This window comes from Rhinopithecus bieti, unplaced genomic scaffold (genome assembly GCF_001698545.2).
Source record: "Rhinopithecus bieti isolate Rb0 unplaced genomic scaffold, ASM169854v2 scaffold_1060, whole genome shotgun sequence".
Classification (NCBI taxonomy): domain Eukaryota; kingdom Metazoa; phylum Chordata; class Mammalia; order Primates; family Cercopithecidae; genus Rhinopithecus; species Rhinopithecus bieti.
Window position 1 is genome coordinate 1,513,192 of NW_016803381.1, and position 20,746 is coordinate 1,533,937.

Here is a 20,746-nt window from a genome sequence, read left to right on the forward strand (position 1 = left end):
TTTTTTTTTACTCTTTGCCCACTTGCCTTTTAGCTCCTTCTACACAGAACACAGGTATGAAAGCTGAAGGAACAGCAGGAACAGCAGCCCTCTCATAGATGTGAGAGAAACAGCCACACAGCAAAATGTCAAAGTATAAAGGTACAGGAGCTTGGATTTCTCAGGGAATTGTTCAATCATCCTATTTTCTCTGGACTATACAACTCTTAACTTTATGCTAAATGAGAAAGATAAATGTTACTTGAGTCAATATTGTTTGGTTTCTGATTATTGATAGATAAACACATTCTTCACTAAATACATTAAGCAATCTAGAGAAGTCATTCACCCTTTGAATAGCAGTTTCAGGGGTTCTTTCAAGCAGGGTTTCTTGAGTGGACTCCCACTGACAACACTCTGTTAAGAGCTGACAGTATAGCATTAAGCAAGACTCAGTGTCTGTACTAATTGGTAGCTGCAGTTAGTATGGTTTGAAAAAGTTTCACTCTGCAATAGAAAGTGGTTGAACACAAAGGGCTACTCTTTATTATCACACAGAGATGAAGTTAAGTAGGGATAGAGTACTGACGATTTGGCCAGAAAATTGGGCAGGGATAAGATGATACAACTTATGTATTTTGCTAAATTATATAAGCAATTTTTTTCTTATAATATGGGAAAGCAAATCAAACATTCTTGAATCATTTGTATATTTTCAAATATTTATAGATTAAATGGTTTGAATCAAATAGAAACATTTCTACTCTGCAATTCCTCATCTCAATCTACAAGTCATGTATTATTATTGGACATTCTTCTCATGTATTCCTTGAGGATCTTGTACAATTTGTCTGTTAGTTAATTGGTTTGTTTTGATAACTTTATTTTCATGACTGTGAAGATAAGGATTTGGCATTACTTCTAAATCTGGCATCATAGGCAGACCTAGATTTATGACGAATGTTTTTGTAAGTCAATTTATTAGCAATGTCCTTGTGAATAGTTTAGTATAGTTATAACCAAGGATTGGTTTCTGTCATATATGCACTAACTCATAAGAAACTTGCAGTTACAATTTCTAGTTCCATTTCAAATATTACCCATTGCTTACTTTCCATACTATAACAATATGTATGCCTGAGATTTTTAAAACTCATTCTTAGGGAAGTTACTAAATGGAATTTTGAGCTACTTCAACTTAGATGCTGTTCACTTTGGATACATCAATTTATTTATTTATTTAAAAAATAATTTTAAACTAATGATATTCACCACTATAGTAATTAAAACATTGTAAGAGATACACATGTCTCCAGAATTTCAACATTTTCACTTTTTTAAAGTTTTAATTTTTTCAATGTTTTTAACTTCTATTTTAGGTTCAAGGGTATATGTGCAGGTTTCTTATATAGGTAAATTGCACATCACAGGGTTTTGGTGTGCAGAGTACGTCATCACACAGATAAACATAGTAACTGATGGGTAGTTTTTCCTTCATATCTCTCCTTTTACTTTCCACTTGCAGATAGGTCCTGGAGTCTAATGTTACCCTCTGTATGTTCATGTGTTGTCAAAGTTTAGCTCCCACTTATAAGTCAAAACATGTGATATTTGGTTTTGTCACTGTGTTAGTTTCCTTAGGATAATGGCCTTCAGTTCTATTTATGCTTATTTATTTATTTATTTATTTATTTATTTATTTATTTTGAGATGGAGTCTCCCTCTGTCACCCAGGCTGGAGGGCAGTGGCACGATTTCGCCTCACAGCAACCTCCGCCTCCTGGGTTCAAGCAATTCTCCTGCCTCAGCCTCTTAAGTAGCTGTGACTACAGGCACGCATCGCCATGCCCACCTAATTTTTGTATTTTTAGTAGATACAGGGTTTCACCATGTTGGCCAGGCTGGTCTTGAACTCCTGACCTCAGGTGATCCTCCTGACTCAGCCTCTCAAAGTGCTGGGATTACAGTGGTGAACCATGATGCCCAGCCTCTATCCATGTTGCTGTAAAGAACATGATTCCTTTCTTTTTCTTTTTTTTCTCTTCCTCAGCCTCTCGAGTAGCTGGGACTACAGGCACACACCACCATTCCCAGCTAATTTTTGTGTTTTTTTGGAGTAGTGACAGGGTTTCACCATGTTGGCCAGGATGGTCTCAATCTCTTGACCTCATAATTCACCCACCTTGGCCTCCCAAAGTGCTGAGATTACAGGCATGAGCCAATGTGCCTGGCTGATCCCTTTCTTTTTAATGGCTGTGTAGTATTACTTGGTGTATATATATACCACATTTTCTTTATCCAGTCTGCTGTTTAGGCTGATTCCATGTTTTTGTATTGTGAATAGTGTTTCAATGAACATACACATCTACGTGTCTTTATGGTAGAATGATTTATATTCCTTTGGGCACATACACAGTAATAAGATTGCTGGGTGAAATGGTAATTCTCTTTTAAATTCTTTGAGAAATTGCCACACGGCTTCCTACAATGACTAAACTAATTTACATTACCACCACCAGTATATAAGCATTCCTTTTTCTCCACAGCCTCACCAGCATGTCATTTTTGACTTTTTAATAATAACTATAAAATAACTGACTGGTGTGAGATGTGAGATGTTATCTCATTGTGTTTTGGTTTTCATTTCTCTAATGATTAGTGATGTAAAGCATTTTTTTTCATATGCTTCTTGGCCAAGTGAATGTTTTCTTGTGAGAAGTGTCTGTTCATTTACTGTGACCACTGGGCAACAAGCCAATAAGGTTGTTGTTTGTTTGTTTGTTTGTTTGTTTCTTGAGACAGAGTTTCACTGTTGTTGCCCAGGCTGGAGTGCGACGGTGTGATCTCGGCTCACCACAACCTCTGCCTCCTAGAGTCAAGCGATTCTCCTGCCTCAGCCTCCCCAGTAGCTGGAATTACAGGCATGCGGCACCACGCCTGGCTACTTTTGTATTTTTAGTAGAGATGGGATTTCTCCATGTTGGTCATGCTGGTCTTGAACTCCTGACCTCAGGTGATCCACCCACCTCAGCCTCCCAAAGTGCTGGAATTACAGGTGTGAGCCACTACGCCTGGCTGGTTGTTTTTTTGCTTGTAAATAAGTTTAAGTTCCTTATATATTCTGGATATTAAGTCTTTGTCAAATGTGTAGTTTGCAAATATTTTCTCCTATTCTGTAGGTTGTCTGTTTACTCTTGTTTCTTTTTCTGTGCAGAACCTCTTTAGTTCAATTGAATTCGGCTTCTCGAGTTTTGTTTTTGTTGTATTGCTTTTAGCATCTTCATTATGAAATCTTTTCCAGGGCCTATGTCCAGACTGGTATTTCCTAGGTTATGTTCCAGGACTTTTATAGATTAAGGTTTACAGTTAAGTCTTTAATCCATCTTGAATTGATTTTTGTATATAATGCAAGGAAGAGGTACAGTTTTAATCTTCTGCATATGGCTATCCAGTTATCCCAGCACCATTTATTGAATAGGGACTTCCTTCCTCATTGCTTGTTTTTGTCAAGTTTATCAAAGGACAGATGGTTGTACATATGTGGCATTATGTCTGGGCTATCCTGTGCCATTCGTCTGTCTGTTTTTGTATCAGTCTCAGGTTGTTCTGATTGCTGTAGTCTTCTAATATAGTTTGAAGTTGTGTAACATAGTGACTATGACTTTTTTATTCTTCTTAAGATTGCCTTGGCTGTTTGTGTTCTTTTTGGGTTCCATTTGAACTTTTTTTCCCTAATTATGTGAAGAATGCCATAGTCATTTAACAGGAATAGCACTTGTTTTTCCATTTGTTTGTATCATCTCTGACTTCTTTCAGCGGTATTTTGGAATTCTAGAAATCTTTCCACTCTCTGGTTAGCTATAATTTTAGATATTTTATTCTTTTATGGCTACTGTGAATAAGATAGCATTTCTGATTTGGCTCTCAGCTTGGATGTTGTTGGCGTATACAATTTCAACTGATTTTTGTGCATTGATTTTATATCCTGAATCTTTGCTGAAATTGCTTATCATACCTAGGAGCTTTTGAGCAGAGACTATGAGGTTTTCTACATGTAGAATCATATCATCTGCAAACAGAGATAGTTTGACCTTCTCTCTTCCTATTTAGATGCCTTTTATTTATTTCTCTTGTTTGATTACTCTGGCTAGGACATCCAGTACTATATTGAATAGAAGTGGTTAGAATGGGAATCTTTGTCTTATTTCAGGTCTCAAGGGGAATGCTTCCAGTTTTTGCCTGTTCAGTATAATGTGGGTTTGTCATAGATGGCTGTTAGTTTTTTAAAGTATGTTCCTTCAATGCCTAGTTTGTTGAGGGTTATTAACTTGAAGCGATGTTGAATTATATCAAAAGCCTTTTCTGTATCTATTGAAATGATAATGTGCTTTTTGTCGTTAGTTCTGTTTAAGTAATGAATCACATTTAATGACTTCCACATGTTGAAAACAACCTTACATCACAGGAATAAAGCCTACTTGATTATAGTGGATTAGCTTTTTGATGTGCTGCTGGATTTGGTTTGCTAGCATTTTCTTGAGGATTTTTGCATCTATGTTCATCAAGGATATTGGCCTGACATTTTTATTTTTTCTGATATGTCTGCCAAGTTTTAGTATCAGGAAGATGCTGGCCTCATAGAATGAGTTAGGAAGAAATTCTTCCTCCTCAATTTTTTTGTAATCATTTCAGTAGAAATGTCACTAGCTCTTCTTTATACATCTGGTAAAATTTGGTTGTGAATCTGTCTGGGCTAGTGCTTTATCTGGTTGGTAGGCTTTTTATTCCTGATTCAATTTTGAAACTTGTTATTGGATCTGCTCAGCGTTTAAATTTCATCCTGTTTCTATCTTGATAGATTTATCCATTTATCCAAATCTTTTAGATTTTTTAGTTTGTGTGCATACAGATGTTTGCGGTAGTCTCTGAGGGTATTTTTTTTTCCCCTGTGGTAATGTCCCCTTTGTCATTTCTGATTTTATTTGCACTTTCTCTCATTTTTCTTTATTAGTCTAGCTAGCAGTCAATCAATCTTAATTGCTCTTTCAAAAAGCAAATTCCTGGATTTGTTTATCTTTTGCATGGTTTTTCACATTTGAGTTTCTTTCAGTTCAGCTCTGACTTTTGTTATTTCTTGTCTTCTACCTTTGGAGTTGATTTGCTCTTGTCTAGTTCCTTTAGTTATGATGTTAGGTTCTTAATTTGAGACCTTTCTAACTTTTTGATGTTGGTGTTTAATGTTATAAATTTCCCTCATAACATTGTTGTAGCTATGTCTCATAAATTCTGGTGTGTTGTATCTTTGTTCTCATTAGTTTTAAAGAATTTCTTAATTTCTTCTTTCATTTTGTTGTTTACCCAAAACACACTCAGGAGCACACTGTTTAATTTTCATATAATTGTATTGTTTTGAGTCATTTTCTTAGTATAGATTTTTATTTTTATTGTGCTGTGGTCCAAGAGTATGGTTGGTATAATTTCTTTTTTGTTTTGAATATGCTGAGGATTGTTTATTGCTGATTTTGTGGCTGATTTTAGACTATGTGTCCTTTGAAGATTAGAATAATGTATGTTCTGTTTTTTTGGGGTGTAGAATTCTGTAAATATCTTTTAGACCCATTTTTTGTCAAGTCAAGTTCAGGCCCCAAATATCTTTGTTAGTTTTCTACCTTGATGATCTGTCTAATACTGTCATTGTGTTGTTGAAGTCTCTTACTACTATTGTGTGATTATCCAGCTCTCTTTGTAGGTCTCTAAAAACTTGCTTTATGAATTTGGGTCCTCCTCTGTTGGGTGCATAGATATTTAGGATAGTTAGACCTTCTTGTCGAATTGAGCTCTTTACCATTATGTAATTATCTTCTTTGTCTTTTTTGATCAGTGTGCATTTAAAGTCTGTTTTGTCTAAAATTAGAATAGCAACTCCTGCTTTTTTTTCTGTTTTCTGTTTGCTTGGTAGACTTTTTCTCTGTCCTATTCCTTTGAGCCTATGGGTATGATTACATGTGAGATGAGTCTCTTAAAGGCAGCATGCAGCTGGTTCTTGCTTCTTCATCTAACTTACTAATCTGTGCCTTTTAATTGAGGTCTTGATCCCATTTACATTCAAAGTTCATATTGATAAGTTCAAATTTAATTTCTGTAGTCATGTTGTTGTTATGTAGACTTGATTGTGTGGCTGCTCTTTAGTGTCAATGGACTATACACGTAGCGTGTTTCTGTGGTGGCCAGTAACAGTGGTCTTTTGTTTCCATATTTAGCACTCCCTTAAGGATCTCCTGGAAGATAGGTTTGGGTGTAACATATTCTCTTCACATTTGCTTATCTGAAATGAATCTTATTCCTCTTTAACTTGTGGAAGTTCGATTTGGCTAAATATGCAATTCTTGGTGGCAGTCCCTTTTCTTTAAAAATGTTAAATAATGCTGATATGGTTTGGCTCTGTGTCCTCATCCAAATCTCATGTCAAATTGTAATTCCCAGTGTTGGAGGAGGGGCCTGGTGGGAGGTGATGGAATTGTAGGGGTGGACTTCCCCTTGCTGTCCTTGTGATAGAGTTTCCTTGAGATCTGGTTGTTTGAAAGTGTGCAGCACTTCTCCTTTTGCTCTCTCTGTCCTGCTGGATATGGGAAAATGTGCCGACTTCCACTCTGCCTTCCATCATGGTTGTACGTTTCCCGAAAAACTTACAAAGTAGAAGCCTGTACAGCCTGCAGAACTGTGAGCCAATTTAACTTCTTTTCTCTATAAATTACCCAGTCTCAAGTAGTTGTTTATAGCAGTGTGGGAATGGACTAATACATAAAATTAATACCAGATAAGTGGAGGGCATTGTTATAAAGATAACTGAAAATGTGGAAGCAACTTTGGAACTGGATAATGAGCAGAGATTGGAACAGTTTGGAGGGCTCAGAAAAAGACAGAAAGATAAGCGAAAGTCTGGAACTTCCTAGAGATTTGTGAAATTTTTGTGACCAAAGTGATGATAGTGATATGGACAATGAGGTCAAGGCTGAGGCAGTGTCAGATGGAGATGAGGAAATTATTGGGAACTGTTTATATGCTTAAATAGCACTGTCTCTATGCTTTAGCAAAGAGACTGGCAGCATTGTGCCCCTGCTCTAGAGATCTGTGGAACTTTGAGCTTGAGAGAGATGATTTAGGGTATCTGGCAGAAGAAATTTCTAAGCAGCAAATTATTCAAGAGGTTACCTGGCTGCTTCTAACACTGTACACGCATATATGTGAACAAAGAAAGTATCTGAAACTGGAACTTTTATTTAAAAGGGAAGCAGCACATAAAAGTTTACAAAATTTTCAGCCTGATCATGTGGTAGAATAGAAAAAACCATTTTCTGGGGAGGAATTCAAGTTAGCTGCAGAAATTTACACAAGTAAAAAAGAGCTAAATATAAATAGCCAAGACAATAGGGAAAATGCCTTCAGGGAATTTCAGAGACCTTTGCAGCAGCCCCTCCCATCTCAGGCCTGGAAGTCTATCAGGGAAGAAGGGTTGTGTGGACCAGGCTCAGGGCTCTGCTGCTCTGTGCAGACTTGGGATCTGACACTGTGCATCATGGTCACTCCAGTTGTCACTAGAAGGGGCCAAGGTACAGCTTGAGCCATGGCTTCAGAAGGCACAAGCCATAATCCTCAGCAGCTTCCATGTGGTATTAAGCCTGTGAGTGAACACAGAAGAAGAGCTGAGGCTTGGGAGCCTCCACCTAGGTTTCAGAGGATGTAAGGAAGCACCCGGTTGTCCAAGAAGAAGTCTGCTTCAAAGACAGAGCCCTCATAGAGAACCTCTACTAGGGCAGTGCAGAGGAAAAATGTGGAGTTGAAGCCCCCACTCAGATTCCCCACTAGGCACTGCCTAGTGGAACTGTGAGAAGAGGGCCACCATCCTTCATACCCCAGAATGATAGATCCCCTGACAGCTTGCACTGTGCACTCTAAAAAGCCACAGGCACTCAACACCAGCCCATGAAAGCAGCTGTCGGGGCTGTACCCTACAGAGACACAGAGGCAGAGCTGCTCAAGACCTTGGAAGCCCACCCTTTGCATCAGTGGCCTGGATGTAAGACATGGAGTTAAAGGAGATTATGTTGTATCTTTAAAGTTTAATAACTACCCTGCTGGGTTTTGGATTTGCATAGGCTTTGTAGACCCTTTGTTTTGGCCAATTTCTCCCTTTTGGAAAGGGGGTATTTACCTAGTGCCTATATTCACATTGTATCTTGGAAGCAATTAGCTTGCTTTTTATTTTACCAGCTCACAGGTGGAAAGGACTTGCCTTATCTCAGATGAGACTTTGGACTGTGGACTTTTGAGTTAACGCTGAAGTGAGTTAAGACTTTGGGGACTGTTGAGAAGGGATTATTGTATTTTGGAATGTGAGAATATGGGATTTGGGAGGTGCCAGGGGTGGAATTATATGGCTTGGCTTTGTGTCCTCACTGAAATCTCATGTTGAATTGCAATTCTCAGTGTTGGAAGAAGGGCCAGGTGGGGCTCTCACTCACAATTACCCTGTGGTGTGGGGGGCCTCCCCTTGCTCTATGCCACTATCAATTGGCAGTTGTTCTGCCTCAGTCTTCCTTTCTCATGGGCCAAAATTGCTTCCTTGATGAGTTTGAATGTGTCTGGGTGATCCAGTTAAACAGCTAGTGTTGGCTGGGCTTGGTGGCTCATGCCTGTAATCCCAGCACTTTGGGAGACTGAGGCAGGCGTATCACCTGAGGTCAGGAGTTCAAGATCAGCCTGGCTAACATGGTGAAACCCCGTTTCTACTAAAAATACAAAAATTAGCCACACGTCATAGCAGGCTCCTGTAATCCCAGCTACTTGGGAGGCTGAGACAGGAGAATCACTTGAATCTGGGAGGCAGAGGTTGCAGTGAGCTGAGACTGTGCCATTGCACTCCAGCCTGGGAAAAAAGAGAGAAACTCTGTCTAAGAAAAAAATAAAAATAAAGGGAAAAAATGTTATTGTTTACTCATCACTCTTCCTTCTTTCCATGGGAGCGGTGCACACTAGCTGCTTCTATTCAGCCATCTTGGCTGGAATCAGGTAAGTCAATTTATATCTCATTTTACTTTCTTCAACTTTGCTTCTCAAATTAGAGGTCAAGTACTCATAGGGATCGGAAATAATGTGCCAGAGTATTCAAAAAGCCACAGGAGACCCAAATATCTATTAATTTTTAACAAAGAATTATTACAAATAAAAAACCTAACAAGTTCTGTAATTTGATTCATTTAGTTCCCAAAATAAAGGGACCAATGGGTTTCAGAAAAAATTTCACATCCTGATCCAAGATGAATTAATGGAAAAATCAGCATTGTATCTTCTTTACAATCTATCCACATATTAGTTTATTGATATAATTTCTGATTTATCTTTTTAAATTATGGGCTTCTTATTTGGGAGGATACAGGGAATATCAAATGTTATTTTAGAATAATGTTTGAAAACATTTACTTGTTATTTTCACCTACTTCTTGGGCTATTTAATACATTTTCAGAGCAGAGGGCTCTTCAAGTTCTTCAACTGCAAATCATTTTCTCTCTCAACTTAAAGTAACTTAAATCAGTCCCTGTACTCCATCCTGTGACAATTGTTGTTACTTGGAACAATTTAAAGAGTTCATGCTAGGCATATTGGCCTTTCACAGACATTTACCCATAAAGAAAGTAAATGATCTGTATTCTCTTCTCTCCAGCCTACAACTGCAGAACATGGATAAACATGTAATCGCTGAGGGTGGTAGTACTTCTCTGGCAGAATTAAAATATCAAAAAGCTGAAAGGGCTGTTGGGCTGTCAACTGGACCATTCTCCAAACACTGGACAGATGAATGCCAGAAAAAAAAAAAAAAAAAAAAAGTACTCCAAAATTGGCTATTTACTGCATGTAAGATTGAGTTCTGAACATTCTATGGTATTCTTTGGACCTGTAAATCATTATCAGAAATACTATGGTTGAAAAAGCAGTCAGTAGTCATTTTTATTTTATCCCAATCTCTAGGCAGTATCCCTGCCATCTAGTAAATAATATCAAATCAGATGTAACTGCAGGGACTATAACATACTATCCTCAGCACCTGACACATTAGAAGCTGTGACTGAATTTTCTAGTTCATTTTGAGACTCAAAGAATAAATTAAATCATTATCCAGATGACAAACTCCCTTAAATGGAGTATGGTAATCACAGATCCTCAAAGAATATTTTCCTCCAGTGATTGACTCTTCTTTTTGTTTGGTTTAATTGTATTCACTATTTAGATTTCATCTCAATTGAGTTGAGAAAGTCATTGGGCAAGACAGGCCTGGACTCCCTGCCTTTGGTCACTTATCAATTACAAGTAGTGTCTTTGATGTCTATTTTTATCTCACGGTTTCCTGTCGAGCATTTTAAAAAAGAATTGGAATGGCAATTCAATGAAATTATAGAACATGGAAAAGGTCAAAGGTATATAGTTTAATGTTATCTTTCAGAGAACATATGAGGTTATAAAATTCTAAAACCTAGTTCCTGTGACAAAGCTTGTAAAAAGGATAAAGAAATAGCAAATCATAAATCTGGCCCTCTCCCGCTGTCTGAAGCAGAAGGAACTATACCGACCTAATCTGTTTGAGTTACAAGGTTTAGAATTTAATCTGTAACTCACGGTTTTATAATCAGTTTTACATTTAGTCCCTTCAAATACAACACTTATGAGGGCTTTTTTTTTTTTTTTGAGATGGAGTCTCGCTCTGTCACCCAGGCTGGAGTGCAAAGGCGCCATCTTGGCTCACTGCAACCTCCGCCTCCTAGGTTCAAGCAATTCTCCTGCCTCAACTTCCCAAGTAGCTGGGATTACAGGCATGCCCCACCATGCCAGGCTGATTTTTGTATTTTCAGTAGAGACGGGGTTTCACCCAGTTGATCAGGTTGGTCTCGAACTCCTGACCTCGTGATCCACCTGCCTTGGCCTCCCAAAGTGCTGGCTTCAGCCACTGTGCCTGGCCAATGAGGGTACTTTTCAATAAGCCTTGTAGTGACTCTGTTTCATTGTTTTAAAAGTTGGTCTTTAAAAATAATCTCTGAACTTTAAAGTATTTAATGTTAACTAAATTAAAATGCTTCAACATGAGAGAATGTTACTCATATGACATCAAAAAACCAATTTGAAAATAATCCTTCCATAATCAAACTAAGTTTAGTTCTTTCCAATAGCAAAATTCATGAGAAATATTAATTCAGTGCATGCAGGCAGTAGGTGGAAATTAGCTTCATTTTATGGTATCATTTTCTTGAGGCATTTTGTGCACATAGTTTTCTTTTTCATTTTTAGTTCCAGATTTAATATATCTAGCCCAAATTTGTTTTGTTCGTATGGATATAGTAAAATTAATGGCTTACAATTTACTGATAGCTATTGCTTTACTTTATTTTGCCCCTGCTGAGGGGCTACAAGAGTGCATATCAAATGCAGTGAGAAAAATGTCTAAAAGGAAGTTGTGTTTCTGGGTTATTTCTTGTGTTGGGTAACTTCAACTGGTATTTTATACCATGACTGGTCAGTATAAACATAATCACACTTCTTATGAATTTAGTTATTTCAATATTGTGTCCTAATAAAAATGGAGAGTGACAAACAGGAGAAGGGGAATAATTTTTTAGCTTAATGAGGTTCAGAATATGTAACTACCTGATAAAGAAGTTGCTCATAGTCTCAGATGCCTCATAATACAGAGCAGGAGAAGGGAGTAATGTTCTCTGCCTTTTCTAAGGTGAATCTCAAGCATTTTTCCTTCATTTTTGAGTAAGTTCAAGATCCTTCCCATTACCATCATTTACATTCATATATACATCCATACATATACAGACATATATATGTATATACATAATGTTATGCATGTGTATATAGATATATATGTGTATATATATGGATATATATGATCTGAGTATATCAAATATATGATCATATCATCATTTTAGCTATGATCTTTGAAAAAATGTTTTCTCTCACTCTTCATTCAGAAGAATGAGCATGCTTCTGTCCCTTCCTCTCTCTCATTAAATACTTTGCCCTATAGAATTCTCTTACTCACCAACACTGGCCAGACTATTGCTTTAGGTGGCTCCTATTTCTTTTTTTTTTTTTTTTTAATACTTTAGGTTGTAGGGTACATGTGCAAAATGTGCAGGTTTGTTACATATGTATACATGTGCCATGTTGGTGGGCTGCACCCATTAACTTGTCATTTACATTAGATATATCTCCTAATGCTATCCCTCCCACTTCCCCTGACCACACAACAGGCCCCAGTGCGTGATGTTCCCCTTCCTGTGTCCAAGTGTTCTCATTGTTCAATTCCCATCTATGAGTGAGAACATGCGGTGTTTGGTTTTCTGTTGTTGCGATAGTTTACTGAGAATGATGGTTTATAGCTGCATCCAGGAAGTACTATACATAGAAAGGAACAACTGGTACCAGCCACTGCAAAAGCATGCCAAATTGTAAAGACCATCGATGCTAGGAAGAAACTGAATCAACTAATGAGCAAAATAATCAGCTAACATCATAATGACAGGATCAAGTTCACACATAACAATATGAACCTTAAATGTAAATGGGCTAAATGTTCCCATTAAAAGACACAGACTGGCAAATGGGATATGAGTCAAGACCATTAGTGTGCTGTATTCAGGAGACTGCCAATCCCATGGGCCAGAGACACACATAGCTCACAATAAAGGGATGGAGGAAGATCACGCAAGCAAATATGGAAAACAGAAAAAGGCAGGGGGGCAATCCAGTCTCTGATAAAACAGACTTTAAACCAAAAAAGATCAAAAGAGATAAAGAAGGCTACTACATAATGGTAAAGGGATCAATTCAATAAGAAGAGCTAACTATCCTAAATATATATATATATATATATATATACCCAATACAGGAGCACTCAGATTCATAAAGCAAGTCTTCAGAGACTTACAAAGAGACTTAAGTGTCTCCTATTTCTAGATGACCCACAAAAATGGTGTCACCCTTGACCTTTCCATTTCTAGTAATTTTCTCGTAAGATACACCTGAGCCATGTTTATGGCCATTTCCTTGACTGTGTTTTCAGCTGAAATTGATCCATTTAGAAATTAGCACAACCAAATATCACATAACAGCCCATCCATCTGTTTTTTCACCTCTTTAGTATTCCTCTGTCTATTCTTCAAATTCAAGACAGCTCTGGCCACTACATTTTTTCTCTTTCTCATATATAAAAGCAAATCCATCTTTTGATATGCTCATATTTAAATTTCTTCTCAATATTTTGCTGCCACTGGAGTTCAACCTAATTATAATTACATATCAAACTGTAGGACATTCACCTGAGTAAGTAGGAAAAACTGGGATTTCATGTCTGGTAAATAAATAAATAAATATAAATAAAAATATTTTCATTTAATTTTAAAGTAATCTAGCTATGATCTTTGATTAAATGTTTTCTCATACTCTTTATTCAGAGGAATCAGGGAGCATCTATATTGGCCCCTGCTTGCAATGAGAATTTCTAAACAAGAACAACACCATTAATAAAGTACTGAATTATATGCATTTTATCATTTATGAAAATTATATACATAACTGGCTCTTAAGTGCTGTGCAAACTTAACATATTTAAGATTGAATTTGTTGTATGGCTTCCTTGACCAGAAGCTCATCTTCTCAAGATTTTATTTTGTTTTTTTTTTGAGATGCAATCTCGGTCTGTCACCAGGCTGAAGTGCAGTGGTACGATCTCAGCTCACTGAAACCTCTGCCTCCCGAGTTCAAGTGATTCTCCTTCCTCAGTCTCCTGAGTAGCTTGGACTACAGGTGTGCACCACCACGCCCAGCTAATTTTTTTATTTTTAGTAGAGACGAGGTTTCACCATGTTGGCCAGGATGGTTTTGAACTCTTCACCTCATGATCCACCCTCCTTAGCCTCCCAAAGTGCTGGGATTATAGGCATAAGCACAACACCCAACCTCTTCTCAAAGATTTTTAACCCTTAGTTATAGCTCACATAAATTTTCTACAGTGCCTAGCATTTGGCTACAGAAACAGTCATTATATAAATTAATATCTATATGCAAAATCTGCTGATTGATATCTTTTATAGCATTTTCCTCAGCTACACATTACATTTACATTAGCTGTCTTGATCTTATTTCAGACTTGTACAATTTATCCTTCATCTTTCATGAAATGGCATTGATATTTTTGAAGAGTACAAGCCATTTTTTTCTGTAGAATGATTCTCAACATTTTTCTAATAATTCTGCTACTTCCTCATAATTAAATTTTCATTATACATTTTTAGCACTAATGTCACGTGATGTTGTCTCCTTTTCAATGCATAACGTTAGGAGACACTCGTCAGTTTAGTTTATTATTGTTGATGTTAAATTTGTTCACTTGATTTTGCCCATTCTAGAGTGTCACACATAACCTACAGTATAAACTTTTGTGTCTGGCTTCTTTCACTCAGTGCAATGTTTATTTGATGTACTTGCATTGTTGCATGTTTCAATAATTTGTCCTTTTATTACTTTTATTTATCTTCTAAGTCAGGGATAAACCTTTTTTTTTTCTGTAAAAAGTTGTATAAGTATGTTAATCTTTGCTGGCCACACATTGATATTTATCATTTATGTGTGTGTGTATGATATATGAGGGTGTGTGTGTACGCGTGTGTGTGTGTGTATGTGCATATGTGGGTGTGTATACAGATTATATGAATATATCCTTTTAAAATGTAAAAAACCATTCATATCACTCAAGCTGTATAAACACAAGTCTCAGGCCAGATTTGACTATTAGCCTTAATTTTCCAAAGCTTATTCTAAATGACTGTTTATTGTTGTTTTGTTGGGAGGCGTTGTCTTCTATTTATTGATTTATTTTTTATTTGCACAACTTTTGGGGGTAAATCTGAAATTTTCTTACATTTATATAATGGATAGTGATCAAGTCAGGGTATTTAGGATGTTTATCTCTTGAATACAATACATTTTGGGTTAACTGTAGTACCCCGACTCTGCTATCAAACATTACATTTATTCCTTCCACCAAACTATATGTTTGTACCCTTTAACCCACATGTCTTCATTATCCAACCCATCCCCACTCGCCCTTCTCAGTCTTTATTCTGTATGTTTTTCATTCTCTACTTCCATGTAACAAGATTTATTAGCTCCCACGTAAAAGTGAGAACATGCCTTTTGTCATTCACTTTTTGATGAACATTTTGGTTGTTTCTTGTTTTGAGTTATTATTGAAACTAACATGGACATTTCTGGAAAAGTCTTTCTGTAGTATTTTGTTTGTTTGTTTTCATAAAATACATATAACGTGAAATTTACAACTTTTACCATTTACAGTTGTACAATTGAGTGGCTTTAAGTACATTCACAACGTTGTGCAACTATCACCATTATACCTTTCTGGAATTTGTTCATCATATCAAACAGAAACTGTGGACCCATTAAATGATAACTCTTTATTATCTTTTAGATATGTTTTTACTTATGTAAATGCCTAGGTGGGGAATTGTTGGGTCTTATGTTAGGCGTATATTTAATTTTATAAGAAATTACAGAAGTGTTTTCTAAAATGATTCTACCATTTTACTCTTCCATCCATAATTCATATGAGCTGTAATTGCTGCACATTCTCATCAACATTTGATATTATCAGTTGCCAAATTTTTGCCATTCTGGTGGATGCTCCAACAATTATCCTTAGATCTAGGTTTCTGTTTATCTTTATCTACCATCCCCCAGTTTCCTCCTGCATTGTAAAAGCTGGTTTATATCTGCTCTCCAGAATGTAGAAAGGTGAAAGAGAACAGTAGGGTCAAGCAGTTTCTTATGAGAATTTTACTCTGAAGATTCATTTTTCCATTTCATTCCAGTTCATAGAACACACTTTTATTGCAAGGTCAGAGGTGTCAGTAAGATATGGAGCAAAATGTGATTTTAAGCTAGGCAACTACTTGTGCTTCTAAATCCTTGGTTTACTTACTAAAGAAAAAAAATAATTAAGAATGGATCTTGAGAAATGACTACTCATTGGTACTTTTAAAACATATTACAGTTAGGTTTATTTTGTGCTTCTTACTTCAAGATTAACTTAAGTTTCCTAGATAGAAAACAAACGGATGCTGTCCTATTTATTTAAAAACCCAAAGGAATGAAGTATTTAATTTATTTTATATTTTGTGTGATCCAAGATAATATCACTTCCCTACCAAAAGAGAAGAAATGAAAATTATTCCTGTCTACTTGGTCTTGAATAATAAAATATTAGTGCTGATGGAGACCTTCAGTTAGACCAAACTAGACACAATCATCTTACCCATAATGCTCTGTAATGGGCAATTATATTCTTCTCGATGAACATTTTAGGTATTAGAAAACTTCATAGCTATTTATAAGGCAGCCATTTCAATTCCATGAAACACAAATTGTTAAGATTGTGTGTGTATTTTTGTGTGTATGTGTTAAGTTGGGCCAATATTCACAATCATTTAGTACTTATTAATGTCAAATGATAATTTTACTTTTTTGTTGAGACCAATTCTCATTTTGCCCTTTTAAAATAATTTAGAATTTAATGGATTGTTTTGTAGTTTTGAAGCAAACTTTGATTGATATATTTTGAAAATTCGTGTAAAAATGATTATGTTCATTCTTTTGGCATAAATGACACCAGTGAATACAAATGATTACTATTGTTCATAGTTTCCTAAGTGTTAGTGTTTACAAAATGAATTTTACAATATAAACTATTATACTACACTCCAGGAAAGTTTAGTAAAAATTATAATGAATTAGTCATTGCTGAGTCAAGATCAAGTTCATAATTTTTTCCTTTAAAATAAGCCACATTTCAATGCTGCATAAAACATTTCTGATACCTAGGGTGCTATTTGACCAATAAATGTATGATTGAAATTCTCTGCATGATACCTTGACTACATGAAGCCTCCAAATTACTTAATTTGCAACTAGTATAAAGTTTAACCACTCATTTGAGGTCTTGTTGGATTTGAGGGTCTATGTAAATTCTAATATAAATGAAAATCTCTTTAACTCATTCCAAAATATGCAGCCTACTCTACTGATCTACTTTAGAAGCACTAGAAAATTGATTAAAAGTATAATACAGTTCACCGATTCATGAACTCCCTTCTAGAATTCCGGAATTTTATACACAATTATATGCCAAGCCTGCATGCCTTCTCTGATAAATGTTTACATACGTTAGTAATCAAAGGTAAGGTCTATAAACTAAATTGTTGATTTAATGATAGATATTGCCACCGAAAATAATTTTATTCTATGTTTTATAGTTTCAGGTAACTCCAATTATCTCAAAGCCCCCAGAAATAATTTTTTTATGTTCTCATAACAACTATTTTGTTTTTGTTTTAAGTGTAAACCTTGTATATATTTAGGTAACTGAGATACCATTTTTCACTGTCTCATGAAGGTCTTTTATTTGTCATTTCCTTGTTATATAACCTATAACAAAGATTACATCAGAAGAAGATACACCAAATATAATAAAATATATTGGATAACTACGAAAATTAATTTGGTGATGAGTTTTTAAAACACAATGATAACAGATGTATAATTTAATTACATACATGAATATATAATTAAAAATATTATTTGAGAACTGTTCATCCTACTAAGCACATTTGTTCAAAGAAAGGTATAGATTACAAGCTATTAAAAGATACTTAACGTTATTATGGAAAAGTAATTTTAAGCCACACTAAGCTATTACAACATACTCTTTAGAATGGCTAAAAACAACAAAATAACTGACAATACAAAGTTCTGATGAGCATGTGAGGAAATAAGAACCCTCATACACTGCTTGTGGGAATGCAAGAATTGTTAATGTCTTTGTGCACAAAAGTCAAAAAATTGAAATATCAAGTAGATGAAAAAACAAATGATGGTATATTTATACAACAGAACACCACTAAAAACTACAAAATCAGCATCATGAAACATGCAACAACATGGATGAATCTCAAAAGATTATAGTAAGTGATAAAAGTCAGGCTCATAGAAAATAGCTATATAAATATACCATTTAGATGATGTGTTAAAAACATACAACATTAGAAGACAGAAATAAAATTAGTGGTTGTCAGGGATGGGGTTGGAGTAACAGAATTGACCACAAAAAATAGTAGAAGGGAATTTTTTCAGTGAAAAAAAGTTATTTATCTTTGACAGATGTGATGCTTATACACCTTATAATATATACATCTGTCAAGTGCATTATCTTGCACACTGAGAAAGAGTAGATTTTACTACATAATTATTTGACCTCAGTATATCTGATAAAAAAAGAAAAATTATAAATGCAAATTACGAATGCAACTTTCATCTGCTCTGGCTCCAGCTGATTGCTTAGGGGAACAGGGAAGCTGTGCAAAGTGTGTAGAAAATGGGGAATGGTATGTGGAACCAGTGCAGTAAAGCTCCATTGAAACTTCCCACTAAACTACTTGAAGGTAGCTACAGATCACTACTTGAGGATTTATTTTTTTTCTTTTTTGAGGAAAACATAGTCAAATCATAAATAAGTGGTTTGGGATCAACATCTTACAAAAGTAGTAATATGATTCCAGTCTTTCATTTTCAGTCATATGAACATGTATTTATATTATAAATCATTAATACATATACAATATATGAAGGTGAATAAAAAAGGAACTTATTATCCAGCTTTAAATATAATAAATGATTCTGAAGTCACTTTATTTCACTTGCCAGTTGTATTCATCAGCTTTCTTACAAGGATAATCATGACTATAAAATGTGTGCCTCTTATGCCTCCTCTTTCTGTCTTAATTTTACTATTTATTTATCATTATTTTAAAATATTTACTTTTTGTTTTTAAAATATAGATATAATATAAATATTCTTCTGTGATTTTTTACATTTAAAATTATATGTTTGATGACTGAAGTTGCCTTTTTTAAAATTTCTGAACAGCACCGCAATGCTTTAGTATACCAAAATGAATGTGTCTATTCCATTATTGATATATACTTATATCATTAAAATACATTTTATGCTTTGAACAATGCTATCAGAAACATTCTTGTAGATGCCTTGTGGTAGACATATACTAGATATTCTCAAGAACATCTAACTGAAAGTAGGATTACATGTTTTCATACTATAGATTCCTGAGTTAAAGTTAGTACTAAATTGTTTTAAAAAGTAGTTTCTACACAACAAAATATTCGTTATAAAAATGAATGAAATCTTGTCATTTACAGCAATATGGGTGGAACTGAAGGACATTATGTTTGGTGAAATAAGCCAGATACATAAATAAAAATATTGCATATTCTCACTTATAAGTAGAAGCTAAAAAAAATTGCATTCATGAAGATAGAGAGTAGAATCATGGTTACCAGGTGAAGGGAAATGTGGTAGGGAAGGGGGAGTAAAGGTTAATAAATAAAAAAATACTGTTAGATGTAAGGAATATGATACTAGTGTTCAATAGCACAATAGGACAACTATAGTTAACAATAGGGAAAAAAAGTATTTTTTTAGTGATGTAAATGGCAGAATAAGGACTTCCAAAATCTTTTGTCTATAAAAGAAATGATAACCTTGTTGAAAATGGTCAAAATCAACCTATTTAGAGCTCTAGAAATGAGCCATAGTTTGCAAAAACCCAAGGTGCATTTATTCAAGAAAAGCATCTAAATCTCAGTGAGAATAGTGAGCTTTGTGGTATTTTTACTTGTCTTGTTTGCATTCCCTTTTCCAACCTTATGGAAATCTTGAAAGCCCTTCTACAATCATGGTGAAAACTAGTAGGCTAACATCCAGAGGAGGAGGAAAACATCTTTGGAACTCTTTGCCAAAAATATGTTTTTATATCACTATGTGATAGATACCTGCAAACACCCCATTCACAGGGCCTTTCTCGATTCAAACTGACTCAGAGCTCATTATTGTGAGCAGACTTTTCTCGAGGAGAATTTGTTGAAAACAATCAGCAGCAATTGTTTAACATAACAACTGCCTGAGGTGGCAGTAACAGTTCAGGCAAACAAGCTAACCAGAAAATTAAAAGGAAAATTTGGGGAATTACATGTTCCTTGTTCATCTGAGGCTTTGAAAACCTTCAACATATTTCTGGGATACCAGAAGACTAGAATTTCTGTGAGTGCCCAGAAATAACCAGAGTAGTCCTTAAGCTCTTACCTCAGTGATCTTGAACCTCTCCACAGGCAAGAAATAAAAGCTGAGACAGAGTTTTAAAATGTATTTCAGAACTTCATGGTGTGATCCAACATGCACATAGAAACCCTAGGAAAAGACTGGGAGGCATATTGATTCCTTTCATTTGAGAAAAATAGCTGTATGATCACTACGTGACCACTAGTCCAAACAAGCACAGACTTCAAAGCCATGCATGGTAAACCATATAAGCTTTACACAAATTGTTTAAGACAGTCAGTAAGCAAAATTGAGCAGGGGCAGGAGCAGAGAACAGAAACAACACTTAAGTAACGGGGAGTGAGAAACCTGATTTCTGGAGTAGCAACACTATATTATTCAACATATCCAATTTTTGAAAAAAAAAAAAAAGGTTGATGAAACAAAGAAACCAAAATATGACTCATATTTAGGAAAAAATCAGTGAATGCAAACTATTTCTGAGATGTCTATATACTGAACTT

General features: G+C 35.4%; 1 pseudogene; it reads right to left on the reverse strand.

The window, feature by feature from the left end:
• The window catches only part of LOC108535652 (60S ribosomal protein L9-like), a 30,908-nt pseudogene extending 21,094 nt beyond the window's left edge, over positions 1-9,814 (reverse strand).
• Between the last annotated feature and the right edge of the window lie 10,932 nt (positions 9,815-20,746).